The sequence below is a fragment of the Diabrotica virgifera genome, chromosome 10, assembly GCF_917563875.1.
Source record: "Diabrotica virgifera virgifera chromosome 10, PGI_DIABVI_V3a".
Classification (NCBI taxonomy): Eukaryota; Metazoa; Arthropoda; class Insecta; order Coleoptera; family Chrysomelidae; genus Diabrotica; species Diabrotica virgifera.
In genome coordinates this window covers 80,838,414-80,854,964 of record NC_065452.1, presented here as the reverse complement: position 1 = coordinate 80,854,964, position 16,551 = coordinate 80,838,414, and the positions used below count along the sequence as shown (strand labels likewise).

Here is a 16,551-nt window from a genome sequence, read left to right as displayed (position 1 = left end):
CTAAACATCCAGGCCATTTTTGGAAGAATCACCGGGTCACACATATTTTCGAAAATTGACTTAAAACACAGTTTTTGGTTGATACCGTTAGCTGAAAAGTGTAGAAACTACACCGCTTTTTCTATTGATGGTATTGTCTACCGGTTTAAGGTAGTGCCGTTTGGATTGCAGAGTGCTTGTGCTGCACTCGTCCGAGCTCTACATACCATTTTGAATCGCCACGAAGATTTCATAGTTCATTATATCGATGATTTATTAATTTTTTCACAAGATACTCAGAGTCATCTGAAACACATAGAAATAATTCTGGAAGAATTGGACACAGCGGGATTGAAATTAAACATTGAAAAATGTCAATTTTTTCAAAAAGAAGTCATTTATTTGGGTTTTCAATTGGACACCAAAACAGTAAGATTATCCGAAGACAGAGTCAAGCTCATAGATGAATACCCAAGACCAAGGAATTTGAAAACATTGAGAGGTTTTCTTGGCACGATTAATTATTTTAAAAAACTGATTCCCGATTTGAGCCAAAAGGAAATCCCTCTGATAAAGTTGCTTAAAAAAGGAATAAAATGGAATTGGAAAGAAGAACAGGAGGAAGCTTTCGAAACATTAAAACGAGAATTCGCAAAAGGAACGAAAATATACCACCCCATTTACAATTTACCTTTTATACTCCGAACTGATGCGTCCATACAAAAATTTGCAGGAGTTCTGTCTCAAATACAAAACGACCAAGAAGTGCCGATATGTTTTATATCGCGAGTGACTAAAACACATGAGAGAAAATATAGTGTTACAGAATTGGAGTTTGCCAGTGTACTATATTGCGTAAACAAATTGAGGTTTTACTTATTGGGAGCAAAATTCACAATCGAAACAGACCATGCAGCTTTAGTACATATCATGAAGAATAGATTAGTAAATAATAGAATACATAGAGGCATTCTATTATTACAGGAGTATGATTTTGAGTTCCGATATATAAAAGGAAAAGACAACATAATAGCCGACGCTCTAACACGGGATGAGGACACGGGAAAAAAAGGAAACAATTACTCTACAGGTGGGACTAAATAGATTAATACAAGAAGAAGGGATATATTCGTTAAATGAGATAAGGACAAACCAAGAAGACCTAGAGGAAAGAGAGAAAAGAAGAGCGGAAGTAGAAAATGACATATATTTTAAGAGAATAGACGGAAAGGAACTATATTTAGTGACACAGACATTGGCCGAAAAGATAATAAAGAAATTACATGAGGACAATGGGCATATCGGTAGCAGAAAAGTTTGGCTCGGTTTTAGGGAAAATTACATCAGCCGACAGGATTACCGCATTGCAAAGGAAATTACCCAGAAGTGCGATGTATGTCAAAAATATAAGAGTCGGAATTTCAAAAACGAAAATGTTGCCAAAAATATTGAAGCCCGAAACAAACTAGACATTGTAGCAATAGATATGTTAAGCGATCTAATTATGACCACTAAAAGGAACAAACATATTCTGGTAATGGTGGATGTGTTTTCAAAATACGTAAAATTATATAGTTGCCGCACCACAAAGGGGGAGGAGATATTAAGAAAAATCGACAATTTTATAGCCATAGTAGGAACACCAAAAAAGATTCTACTGGACAATGCAACGTATTTCCGAAATGATCGTTTCAAGGGACAACTTCGAGAACGAGGAATAGAGACAAATTTTGTCAGCATCAGGCATCCACAGAGTAATCCTTCGGAACGATTCATACAGGAAGTGACGAAATTTCTTCGCATTGCAACAGATGGTCAACATCGCCACTGGGACAGGAAAATGGCGGAAATAGAAAGGTATCTAAATACAATTCCGAGCACAGTAACAAAAGAGACCCCAGAATACATCATGAAGGGTGTATTGCCGATAAGGCCATGGGAAGACCAAGAGCAAAAAGAATATCAACAGGTGATTGAAACCGTACAGAGAAGATTACGGCGAAGCAACGAAAAATATATCCAAAGACAGGAACAAAATAGAAAAAGAAGACCAGTGACTTTCCAAAAGGGTGAAAAAGTACTCGTGAGGGCATTACGAGTATCAAATCTTCCTGGGGGCATTTGCGCAAAGTTGATGCCTGTTTTCGAAGGCCCGTACATCGTGAATAATGAAAATGGGATAAATAGTTATGAGTTGAGGCACAGGAACTCGGAAAAGATCCGAGGAATTTATAATATTCACGATGTATACAAATATCACGAATAAAAGACAGAATTACATGAAGTAGATAGTAAGTTAGGATATAAGACGTAGATTAAAGTAAGGAAATATACAGGGAGTTGGTTTTGCCTCGAGAAAATTTATTTAAAAATGCAGATAAATTTTATCGAATACAAGGCGGGGATTTGTTATATTTCTATTTGATATGAAAATTAAATTTTGATAATTATAAACAGAGTTCAATTTAATATAAAATATTTTCAATTTTCTCAACCACGGGCATATAAATTTAGAACAACCTGTATACAACAAATTGTTATATTTAATTTTAAGAAGTGATTAGAATAAGCGCACGAAACTCGGAACAATGTGCTTAGATAAACAAAGTGAATGACGCGTACCATTATCGTTCTTCTCGGAAGGTCGATCATTAGCCTATGCTAAATAAAACTCAGTGAAATAGATGATAGTTCATTATCGTTTTTCGCGGAAGGTTTCGATCATTAGCCTATGCTAAATAAGACTCATTTGAAAGAGAGAATAGGTCATTAAAATTTGTAAATAGTTAGAAAGTATTTTAGAATGGGAATTAAATATTTTCTTTTGAAATCCATTAAGCATATTTAGAAAGATTAAAAATTGGTTTTGAGGAATACTGAGAATGAGAGTTGGTGGTGGAAGTTTGATTTGTGAATCTGGAAGGGATATTTAGAAAGTAGAGGAATGAATGACAAATAGAGATCAGAATGTTTTGAGCTGTCGAGAAGTGAAGTCGAGTAGTAGATGGTAGTGTTCGAGGAGTGAGATAGCCGGTGTAGTTCCGTGAGTGTGGAGTATCTATCGTGGAACGAGAAGTAGGCCAGGTCGAGAGTAAAAGAACCTCCTTGAGCCCAGAGTGTCCCGGTAGCTGATAGCAGTTTCGAAAAAGGTAGAACACAGCATCACGACAAAAGCAGGAACGAGAGCTATTCGAGCTAGTTTTTCAAAGGAGAACATCACTGGAAGCCAGGACGAGGTTTGATCGCAGCCAAGGATAGCAGGAAAGGGTTTTATGTGAGGACATTTTCAGTTCACCAGGAAAAGGTCAGTCTCATTTGTTTGGACATGAATGTATGGGTTTTTCGTATTAAATTCCACATAAAAAATTGAATAACATAATCAATAATATCAGAAAAGCTTCATCAAACTTAAATAGAGTTGTTCCTAATAACTCCAAATAGTTAAATGTTAATAAAAACTTTCAATTGAAAACCAAAAGGAAATAAGATTCCCATTTGTAAATGTTATGTTTAAGAATAATAAGAAATAGCAAATATTAAGCATTGATTGCCTTTTAAATAAAATAAAAAAATATTTTGATTATACATGTAACCCATATGTGTATTTTTTTTACTCTTTTCTTTTCTATCCCGATTAGGAACCATTAAGAAATATTTAGAAGCCACGGAAGTAAGTAATTAATTTATAATTCGCCCTGAGATTGAAAACATATTGATATGTGATCTGGTTAATTAATTGGATTAGTATTAATACATTGATTAAATTAAGTAACATATAAGAATATTATCTCATATCAATAATCAAGATCACATCAATATATATATATATATATATATATATATATATATATATATATATATATATATATATGTATATATATATATATATTAGTGAAGTTTCTTAGTCCAAGAAAAACGTTTTTAAAAAAGAACTTTATTGACAAGGGACTACTTACTACAGTTAAATGCAAAATAAGAATGACGCTATACAATGCAAAAAGTTTATTTATAAGCTCGGTGACGCCGAGGTGTGGTCGAGGTGAAGCTTGCTGACGCTGTCCTTTTATTATTGGTGATTTAGCAGTTCTGGTTTCTTAACTCCTCCGGGGCTAGATGAGAACTATGGGGTGGTATAGTTCGAAAAAATGGAAAATTTTCTGGTACCTTCTTTTCTTGTTCTGTGGATTCTTTTGGTGATTCTTGATTCGTATTTTTCCTGTATAGTTGCCAAATGGTGTAGACAAGGAAAATGATTGCTATGACATATAAAATTATGGTATAAAAACTGACATGTTGAAAATGAATCGGAATTGTGTCTAGATTGTCTATTTTGTTTTCTTGATCTGCTAAAGCACTTTGCACATTATTTAATTCGTCTAATTTTATCGAGTCTATTTTTATTGGTTTAAAGTTTAGATCACTGACCGGGGTTTTTAATAATACTTCTAAATTTGGAAGTTCCATTTTAACAAAATTTGGAGTTTTTAGTTCAAATGTTTTTAAAACGTAATTGTCTATAAATATTTCGCACGCACTATTGAGTTCGATTAAGTAACTACCGTTTAATGGAATATTGTCCGAATTTTTGTCGCATTTTTGAATACTAATCACTTTGTTTAGAGTTATTACGATCCACTTATTGTTTTCAAGTTTTTGAATTTTTATATTGTTAATTTCTGTTGGCACTGATTGACATTGATTTACAAATTTTGAGTACTGTATTAGTTGAACTTCACAAGGGGCTGTTGGTGTTACTTCAATGGACTGGACATCGTGGCATAAATATTCTTCTTCCAACAATTTTTGACATTGAACGTTGGCAAGTGCATATTGGTATCGATTGGAAAGTAAAAACTTGGATTTTGGAATAATTGTTCTAAAATGAGTTTGGTATCGGGTCGGAAAGGAATAAAGATGATAATAATCATAGTCATTGATCTCAACAATGGGTAATTCAAGTACAAAAATTATTTTATTTGCTTTACTATAACTTTTTATTTTTATTATTTTTTCGAACAACAAAATATTTTGCAAAGATAATTCAAAAGGGAATTTGTTATTTTTAAGAAATTTACTAACGTTTAAAATTTCGAGAAATAGTTCATCTGGGTCGGCTATCGAATTATGAAATGTATTTAGTTTTGAAAAGCTGATAGCAACTTCGATTTTTTCTAGAAGATCATAAATAATTTGGAAACTAGTGTAAAATTGCGATACAAGTCTTTCTAGTGCAAAATAATGAAATGTCTCAACTTTTTCTATCTTTATATCTTTAATTAAGTTTTGAACTTCTGTTATTCGTGAACTTAAAATTAACTGGTTATGGGCTAAGATTTTTGTATTATTTTCAAAATTCTTTATTGAAGATCTTAATAAGGTGATTTGGTTTTTAACTATAGTTTTAATATTATTTTGATTATTTGTTATAGTTGATATAGCGTCGTCGTAGCGTTTTGCATCGTTTTGGTCTAGGTTTCCGGTTATAAATTTTATTGCGGAACCTACACCATCAAATAGAGATCTTTTAGATCTGGTATTCCAAAAGGGATTTAATTGTCTTAATTCGAGATAAATTTTGTTTTCTAAAATTTGGATTAGATGATAGGAATCTTGAAATTCTCTATTAAAGCTTAGAATTTGAGAAGTATCTGAAAGGGTATTTATCATGGAATTATATTGATTTTGTAGAGTAAGGCAATTTGTAGTAATGTTTGTAATGTCATAGATATGTATAAAAGTCCAAACATCTGTCTGAATTCGGGCTGTGCCTAAATGAAGGGGTAAAAGTCCGGGATTGTCGTTTAAGTTATGGAATTTGGATGTGTCTCGTCTTGCGTCGACGTTTGTTGTCCAGAGGGTGAACCTGCAACGGGAGGTTTCTTTAGTTCTTTAATATGTATAATTTCTGTCTGGTTAATGTCTTTTTTATATTTAAGTCTTTGTCGTACAAGTTCTACTCGGTTTCTGTCAAGAATTTTGGTTATTTTGTAGGGACCTAAGTATGGTTGATGTTTTTTGTTACGTTTTTGGGTATTAACTTTATAAACTACTTGTCCAATTTTAAATTCTGAATTTATTTCTCCTTGATCGTTTCGTTTATCAATTACTTTAGTTTTATTTTGTGTTAGATTTTCATGTACATTTTGGTAAACGTGTTTTAAATTGTCTTTATGATTATTTATATATTCTGAATAGAAATTTTGGGAAAGAAATAGTTCGTTGGGATTTCTAGAATCTGTATGTCCGAAAGTTAGTTCAAATGGGGTAAATTTTGTGGAACTATGAATAGAATTATTGTAAGCTATAAGAGCATAGTCAATTAGGTCATCTTCGTTAGGATACGTTTGTTTTAGAAGTCTTAAATGTTCGATTAGTGTAGAGTGTATTCGTTCAGCTATTGAATTTGATTCATGGTGGCCAGGAGTAGTAAAGTGAACTTTGATTTTGTGAATTGCTAATAAATATTTTATTACTTCGTTATTAAATTCTCTACCTTAATAAAATGATTTGCTCCTCTTCGTTTGCTACTGTATTAATTAATCTAGTGCATTTAATTAGTTTCGGACCATTTTCAGAAAAATGTTTTAGGTAATATTTATTAAAATCATTATACATGTTGTCTTTACTGAAGTACAAATAAAATGTAGTGTTAAGGTCTGTGTATGCCATAAGAAATTCAAAAATATCTTTTTCATTATCAGTTTCAGGGATTTTTACTTTAATTATTTTATGATTTTGATAAGTTTCATGAGTTATATCGGTTTTTGGGTAAACGTTTGGGTATACTAAGATTTGATGAACTTTGTTATTTATTATTTCGTCTAAAATGGGTATTCCTTGATTCGTTGTTTCGTTTGCGGTTGTATGTTGTGTAGATTAGTCTGAGCTTTCGTCTTGTGTATTTATTTTGTCCGGAGGTATTCTTATATCAGAAATAATGTTAATTCGTCTTGAGTCGTTATTGTTACTTGTTGAAGATTGTTGGTCTAATGGATCCTCTGCAAAATTTTGGAAGTATTTTAAAATATCTTCGTCTACGTTTCACAGTCTGCGTTTGTATTGTGTTTTCCTTTTTTATAAATAATTTTGTAATCGTATTCTTCTAGTTTTAGACGCCAACGTATTAATTTTGAGTTTGGTTCCTTTAGACTAAAAAGCCAAGATAATGGTTTGTGATCCGTGTATATGAAAAATTTTCTTCCGTAAAGATATGGTCTAAAATGTTTACAGGCCCATACAATTGCTAATAGCTCCTTTTCTATAGCTGAATAATTTGTCTCTGATTTATTTAGTGTTCTTGAGGCGTATGCGACGGGTCGATCATTTGGTACATTTCCTTGTGATAATACGGCTCCAATTGCATAATTGCTAGCATCTGTCGTTAATATAAATGGTTCGCTAAAATTTGGGTATTGTAACATAGGATCATTTGTTAAGATTTGTTTACAAGTTTCAAAACAGTCAATAAAATCTTTATCGTGGTTTATTTTCGAACCTTTTTTCAAACATTTGGTCATTGGTTTAGTAATTTTTGCAAAATCTTTTATAAATCGTCTATAGTAAAACAGCGTATGAAAACAGCGTTAAGAAAAAACGGCTTCTCAACATACAACATCGAAAAAGCTCAAAATGCTCGAAGAAAAGATAAGGACCCTACAGAAGACAATAAACCGATCGGCAAAACCATTCTGCCATATGTGAAGGGTACGACAGAGAAAATAGGGAGAGTGCTGAGAAAACACAACATAGAAACGATATTTAATACGGACAGAAAGATCTCAACTATTTTACCAACACCAAAGACCAAAATATCGTTAGAAAGCCAAGGTGTATACGAGATTCCGTGTGGGGATTGTGGAAAGTCGTACATTGGACAGACAAACCGAAGAATCCAGGTAAGACGAGAAGAACACCGAAATGCTATCGAAAGGGGAGAAACCACGTCATCCCTGGCTCAACATGTCGCAAATACAGGACACACAATAAACCTGAACCAAACAAAGATGTTAGCTAACATCGAAGTAAAAAGAAAACGGGAAATCAGAGAATCGATAGAAATTGAAAGAAATCCCAACGGCTTAAACCAAAGAGATGATGCGCAACGGCTTCCTACAACATGGAAAACGGTACTGAAGAAAAAGACCAACATAAATCAGGCCGCAACATCCACGCGTAACATCCCGCCGACGACTGCAACCTACACCGGACCAATAACAAGAGCCAGAATTCGCGCAGGGCAAGCAGCATCAGGATCAACTACATAAGTGACGGTATCGTGAGTAAGAATTGAGTTTACTTCAAGCAGCAGCGAGAAGCGGAACTACCTGACTTGACAATGGCAAGTGAGATCTTGCCGAAACGTCGTCAAAATAATGGTTTTTATCAAAACCAAAATTATTCAACGCGGAGTCAAACCCGGAAAACAACAGAAAGCACATATAGCTCCCGCGGAAACTTCAAGTGTAACATAATTAACCTCTACGGGGAGGAAATTCTACCAGACATCAGAAGATACGAAAAACTACGATCGAAACGAAGGACGTTGTTATGCAACCTTACGTTTTTAGAACGCTGACGTGACGAAAGCATTATACCGACTTGTATGAAGATCACTTTTCACAAAAACAACTATAAAACTAAAAACATCTTAAGAAGAGCAAGCCTGGCGCTTATTAGAGAGGCAATCCATGATACCAGACGAGACATCGACAAAATGAATGCAGAATCATTACAGCTGCATCTTAAACTAAGTAACACAATCCATCCAACATTATGGAATTTCTTTGAACAACTGACAAACTTTCGAGCAGAAACAGATGCTGATCTCACTAAGACCACACAAATTAAAAAGTTTGAAAATTTGTTACTACAACAGCGGCAAAAAAAGAAAGAAAATCGACAAATAGAAACAAACAACTTAGTATATAACTTTTCAAATCTGACACTGGATGAAGCCACGAATAGTGTTCTTGCAAAAGGTTTCAATTTTGCTGTTGCACCTACATAAATTCCCGTAGAAAACATAATTACTGAGGTAGAGACTACAATTACTAATCTCCCAGCAGAAACAGCCGAGATCATACGCCAAGACGTATCAAAAATATTAAGAACAGCTAAACCATCAAAAAGAAATTTAACACGGGAAGAGAAAGCCTTACATAATTTGAAGAACAACAAAGAAATCATCGTGCTTCCAGCTGACAAAGGCAACGCTACGGTAGTGATGAATATTCAAGACTACGAAACAAAAATAAACGACATCTTAAATGATACAACATATCAAAGCATCTCGTCAGACCCTACAACCTATCTGGAGAAAATAACAAAAGCCAAGATCAAAGCCTCAAATATCAATAAAGAACAACAGGTCCATCTCATACCTAGAGAGAAGTCATCTAGATGCCCAAAATTGTACGGCCTATCCAAGGTACACAAGGCAGGATTACCACTGCGACCAATTGTGAGCTCCATCGGATCTCCCTTACAACCGCTGGCGAAATTTCTGGCCCAACAGCTGCAACCATACGCGGAAGAAGCGGATTCTTACGTCAAGAACGCGAGCCACTTCATCGAGCGTATAAAAGGTGTGACTCTTGAGCCGGGACATTTGCTAGTAAGCTTCGATGTTGTCTCACTTTTCACGAATGTTCCTATAGATGAATCACTGGACATCATAAGCAGAAAGTATCCAATATCACCGGATACACTAAACCTAACCAAACACTGTTTAAATAACACTTATTTCATCTATAAGGAACAAAGATATAAACAAGTTGAGGGAGCACCGATGGGTTCCCCACTGTCACCAGTAACAGCGAACTTGTTTATGAAGGAAATAGAACAGCGGGCAATAGAAACAGCTGAATACAAACCCAAACTGTGGCTTAGATACGTGGATGACACTTTTGTCATCTGGACCCACAGAGAAGAAAAACTAAAGGCTTTTTTAGAACACATCAACAATATCCACCATAAAATTCAGTTTACCATGGAACTGGAAGAAAACGATCAAATTCCATTCTTAGATGTGTTAATAATAAAGAAACAAGACGGACACATAGGCCATACAGTGTATCGGAAACCGACACATACCGATAGATATCTAAATGCTGCTTCACACCACCATCCTGCACAATTGCATTCAGTCATCAAAGCCTTGATTACAAGATCCGAAAGACTAACAGACCAAGAACATCAGAATGAAGAAATGCATAATGTGAAAACAGCGTTAAGAAAAAACGGCTTCTCAACATACAACATTGAAAAAGCTCAAAATGCTCGAAGAAAAGATAAGGACCCTACAGAAGAAAATAAACCGATCGGCAAAACCATTCTGCCATATGTGAAGGGTACGACAGAGAAAATAGGGAGAGTAATGAGAAAACACAACATAGAAACGATATTTAATACGGACAGAAAGATCTCAACTATTTTACCAACACCAAAGACCAAAATATCGTTAGAAAGCCAAGGTGTATACGAGATTCCGTGTGGGGATTGTGGAAAGTCGTACATTGGACAGACAAACCGAAGAATCCAGGTAAGACGAGAAGAACACCGAAATGCTATCGAAAGGGGAGAAACCACGTCATCCCTGGCTCAACATGTCGCAAATACAGGACACACAATAAAACTGAACCAAACAAAGATGTTAGCTAACATCGAAGTAAAAAAGAAAACGGGAAATCAGAGAATCGACAGAAATTGAAAGAAATCCCAACGGCTTAAACCAAAGAGATGATGCGCAACGGCTTCCTACAACATGGAAAACGGTACTGAAGAAAAAGACCAACATAAATCAGGCCGCAACATCCACGCGTAACATCCCGCCGACGACTGCAACCTACACCGGACCAATAACAAGAGCCAGAGTTCGCGCAGGGCAAGCAGCATCAGGATCAACTACATAAGTGACGGTATCGTGAGTAAGAATTCAGTTTACTTCAAGCAGCAGCGAGAAGCGGAACTACCTGACTTGACAATGGCAAGTGAGATCTTGCCGAAACGTCGTCAAAATAATGGTTTTTATCAAAACCAAAATTATTCAACGCGGAGTCACACCCGGAAAACAACAGAAAGTGTATATATATATATATATATATATATATATATATATATATATATATATATATATATATATACATACAACCAAAAGAGGATAACGGGTACTAGTAAATATTCTTAGAAGGAAGAGATAACACTGGGAGATACCCTTTTTATTACTGAGGAAGCAAAATAAAACTCGGGTGCTTCGTAGGATGTGCCTTTTTATTAATGGTCTAAGCTTTCGTCTATGCTTATAGACTTCATCAGAGTAACTAAAAAATATAGAACAAACAATGACTGATGGAACTTACTATAAATTATAACAAAACTCACCCAAATAATAGCAAAATACTCAGGGATTTGGGTGGAAGACAAAGAAACTAGTAACAATGTACATGTATATACACAACATATTTTTAAAATTCATAATATATTTAAGTATATACAAACAACACCTAACCAACAATTTTATTCGAAATACATGGTTGTTTAAAACGATATAATTAATTAGCAATTACCAACGGTGTAATGACACTAGTTCTATGAAATAGCGGGATAATTTAAAATACATATTATGAAAACGATAAATAGTACAATGTTACAAACAATTAAACGTAAATATTACAAACAAATAAATAACATTAGATTTAAAAGATTAAAAATTTCAAAACAGGTAAATAAAAACTTAAAATTATTATTAAAACAGCGCTGATAAGGCCAACAAAAATGCAGATAACAACATTTTTTAATTATAATGAAGATATGGTATTTTTATGTTAGATTTTGTGTTTTGGAACTATATTACAATAGTTAAAAATCTAAACTATATCACTCACATATATGGCCGGCAATTTTTTGGTTCCCGAAATATTTTGTTTAAGCAGGAACGTATAGATGGTGCTTAAATTATCCACATCCTTTTTGTGATTGATGGAATTTTTGGCGTTGTAAATGTAACACATCTCAAGTATTTTTCGCTGGAAATCTTTATCAGATGCATCTAAGATGAATGCATCATTATAAAGAACTCTGTGGTCTTTACTATTGACATGAATGCTGAGACTTGTAGATTGCGGTTTAAGTTTGCAATCACTTTTATGAAGGGACAATCTTTTGTTTATTCGTTGGCCGGTTTGACCAATATACACTAAGCCACATTCACATGGGATGCCATATACTACGTTGCACCGTTGTAAGGTAGGTGTAGGATCTTTTAGTCGGCTATAAAACAAGTTGAGTGTTTTTAGGTTGTATGTAGCTATTTTTATATTGAATCCACTAAACAAACCAATGAGTGATCTAGTTAGATTTTGAAGAAAAGGTAGTTTACCATATCTCACAGGAATATCAACCTGATCAACACTGCGATTAGCATCATTGTTTACAATAGGATTTGAGAATAACAATTTGTTAAGTAATTTCTTTGGATATTCTTCAAAATCTAACTAGATCACTCATTGGTTTGTTTAGTGGATTCAATATAAAAATAGCTACATACAACCTAAAAACACTCAACTTGTTTTATAGCCGACTAAAAGATCCTACACCTACCTTACAACGGTGCAACGTAGTATATGGCATCCCATGTGAATGTGGCTTAGTGTATATTGGTCAAACCGGCCAACGATTAAACAAAAGATTGTCCCTTCATAAAAGTGATTGCAAACTTAAACCGCAATCTACAAGTCTCAGCATTCATGTCAATAGTAAAGACCACAGAGTTCTTTATAATGATGCATTCATCTTAGATGCATCTGATAAAGATTTCCAGCGAAAAATACTTGAGATGTGTTACATTTACAACGCCAAAAATTCCATCAATCACAAAAAGGATGTGGATAATTTAAGCACCATCTATACGTTCCTGCTTAAACAAAATATTTCGGGAACCAAAAAATTGCCGGCCATATATGTGAGTGATATAGTTTAGATTTTTAACTATTGTAATATAGTTCCAAAACACAAAATCTAACATAAAAATACCATATCTTCATTATAATTAAAAAATGTTGTTATCTGCATTTTTGTTGGCCTTATCAGCGCTGTTTTAATAATAATTTTAAGTTTTTATTTACCTGTTTTGAAATTTTTAATCTTTTAAATCTAATGTTATTTATTTGTTTGTAATATTTACGTTTAATTGTTTGTAACATTGTACTATTTATCGTTTTCATAATATGTATTTTAAATTATCCCGCTATTTCATAGAACTAGTGTCATTACACCGTTGGTAATTGCTAATTAATTATATCGTTTTAAACAACCATGTATTTCGAATAAAATTGTTGGTTAGGTGTTGTTTGTATATACTTAGATATATTATGAATTTTAAAAATATGTTGTGTATATACATGTACATTGTTACTAGTTTCTTTGTCTTCCACCCAAATCCCTGAGTATTTTGCTATTATTTGGGTGAGCTTTGTTATAATTTATAGTAAGTTCCATCAGTCATTGTTTGTTCTATATTTTTTAGTTACTCTGATGAAGTCTATAAGCATAGACGAAAGCTTAGACCATTAATAAAAAGGCACATCCTACGAAGCACCCGAGTTTTATTTTGCTTCCTCAGTAATAAAAAGGGTATCTCCCAGTGTTATCTCTTCCTTCTAAGAATATATATATATTCTCAAAACCGAAATTATTCAACGCGGAGTCAAACCCGGAAAACAACAGAAAGCATATATATATATATATATATATATATATATATATATATATATATATATACATATATATATATATATATATATATATATATATATATATATATATATATATATATATATATATATATATATATAAGTTAACGACCCACATTCCGCAACATCAGCTAGAACACGGTAATGACCGTGAGAAGAGTAAGTCCCTGAACCAGAGAAACGCTGACGAAGACATCATACGTTCATAGTTATCAAAATATTACATTTTCATTTCTTAGTTTAGAATTATAATAGTTTAGTTCAGATTTTGCTTTCAAACTGTAAAGACTACTTTCTTGTGTTAAATAAATATTTTTTAAAAAGGGACTTTCGGAAAGATTTTATATTTCTGGCGCAGTCAGTAGGATAGTCAAACGGGCGTTAGCGAATATAACTCTCGGTTCGTTTTTACGATTTTTTGACTATTCGAACAGTTTTCGTGAAGTGAATTCCAGTTGGGCGAATTGAGTAACCTGACGAGAAGATTCGTACCGGAGAGACTTTCAAGCGAATATTGTGAGTGTCTCGACCCAGTTCCGAAGCAGTTCCATGGACAAGATCGCTACATTACTGTAAGTGTTTAATGTCATATAGAGAGCCTAATTTAACACTAGATTCTGATTATTCAGACAGTAGTAACTCAGATACAGATTCTGACTCAAATTTAACTAATTTAGCTAATTTACCTTTTAATAAAAATAATATAAGTTTTTCGAAAATATTAGAATTAAATAATAAATTTAAAATGGCTGTTCCACAAGTTCCTCAACTAAAGAAAGAATACTTAGATATGATTCCAGATTTTGAAGGAAATCATACGTTACTTCCTAGATTTTTAGAAATTTCCGAAAAACTTGTAACCAAATTTTATAATGCTACAGATGTGAATGATTTTCAAAATGAATATTTGATGTCAAGCATAATTGCAAAAATAAAAGGCGAAGCCGCAGTTAATATTTCTTCTTGTAATCTTAGAACTTGGCAAGATTTAAAAAATGCTTTAATTAATTCTTATTCAGACAAAAGAGATATTTATACTTTAAACATAGAAATTTCAGATTTGAAACAAGGCAATAATGAATCCCCATTTGATTTTTATAACCGAATACAAAAATTATTAAATCTTCAAATATCTGTCTTGACCTCAAAAACTGAACATGCTGCTGAAATTAATATTCTTGGTAGCTTCTTCCGAAATTTAGCATTAAGAGTTTTGTTACGTGGGTTAAAAGAACCTCTTGGTACCTTAATGCGTACAAAGAATCCTCCAGATTTAAATTCTGCGTTAGGCATCCTCACAAATGATTTTCAGATATACCTCGACCAAAATAATTCTTCTCAAAGCAAAAATCACAAATCTTATCAAAATAACAATTATTCGTCTAGACCAAAATCCAATTTCCGACAAAACCAACAAAATAATTATCAACCCCAAATTCAATATCAACCCCAAACTCAATATCAACCAAGGAATCAATTTCCAATACAGAGAAATACTATGGATCCTCCGAATCCCCAACCGAATCCTCAAAATATGAGACAAAATAATCAAAATAATTATTTCCAAAATAATCCTAGTACAAGTAGGAATTTTAATCGAAACTCCAATGTATTCCAGCCAAATCCAAACAGAAAATTCTCAAACCCTACTCCAATGACTATCACAACCAATAATACTTTCAGACCATCACAAAACTTCCAAAATAGGACTCGTTTCCGTAACCCCAATAATTTCGCAAGCCAAAATATTATTCCGGAAGAACTGCATAACATAGATAATACAGACTGTCCTGAAAGTTCATCCCAAGAACATTTTTTTAGAAGAGATAGCCTCGGAAGAAAACCAGAGCATGTAGAATTATTAAACTTAACTAACAAAGAATGTGAATTGCCGTACATAATTTTCCCTGAGCATAATTTAAAGGTCCTTATAGATACTGGGAGCACTAAATCTTTTATTACACCAAAAATAGGTGAAAAATATTTTAAAAATTCAATATTTAAAAAACCATTTCAAATTTCCACTGCTCTTGGAACTACTAAGGAAAATTTCTGTACCGTAATTCCTTCTTCCTCTATATTTAGGCATAAAAAGCCAATAAAATTAACTTATCATATTTTTAAGTTTCATGATCATTTTGATTGCTTATTAGGATTAGATAATTTAAAATTATTACAAGCAAATATCGATTTAGTAAATAATTTATTAAGAACACCTTGTTCTTCAATTAAAATTAACTATTATAGTCCGAGCGCTGGGAGCACGAATTGTATAGTAGTGTCTCCACGTTCCGAACAAGTAATTAAATTAAATATAAAAAATATAGAAAATGGTGACGTTATCGTACCTTATACAAAAATAGGGAAATTAGAAATTCCCCAATGTCTTACTAAAGTTGTTAATAAAGAAGCTTTATGCACTATTACTAACTCATCAGAGTCACATTTTAAAGTTGATTTAACTTCACCAATAGAAGTTGAAAAGTTCGATGAATACGAACAAATAAATCATCCTAATCTTAATTCTATTTATGCCGAAAAATTCAAATTTGATATTTCTAAAATCCGCACGGAACATATGAATACCGAAGAGCGGAATTCAATTTTAAAACTAATAAGAGAATTTTCGGACATTTTTCATATTGAGGGCAACCAATTGTCTTTCACCAATAAAATTAAGCATAGTATAAAAACTTCTAATGAGATTCCAGTATATTCTAAATCATATAGATATCCGGAAATATATCGTAAAGAAGTCCAAAATCAAATTCAGGGCATGTTAGACCAAAATATTATCCGACATAGCAATTCTGCCTGGTCCTCG

At 33.2% G+C, this 16,551-nt stretch overlaps 1 long non-coding RNA gene across 1 annotated transcript; it reads right to left on the bottom strand.

The window, feature by feature from the left end:
• Positions 1 to 11,229: 11,229 nt before the first annotated feature.
• On the bottom strand, positions 11,230 to 11,459 carry LOC126878748 (uncharacterized). The gene is made up of 2 exons (XR_007695762.1): positions 11,359 to 11,459; positions 11,230 to 11,297 (listed from the first exon to the last, which is right to left on the bottom strand). It is a non-coding gene; the product is annotated as an uncharacterized LOC126878748 (long non-coding RNA).
• Positions 11,460 to 16,551: the final 5,092 nt, after the last annotated feature.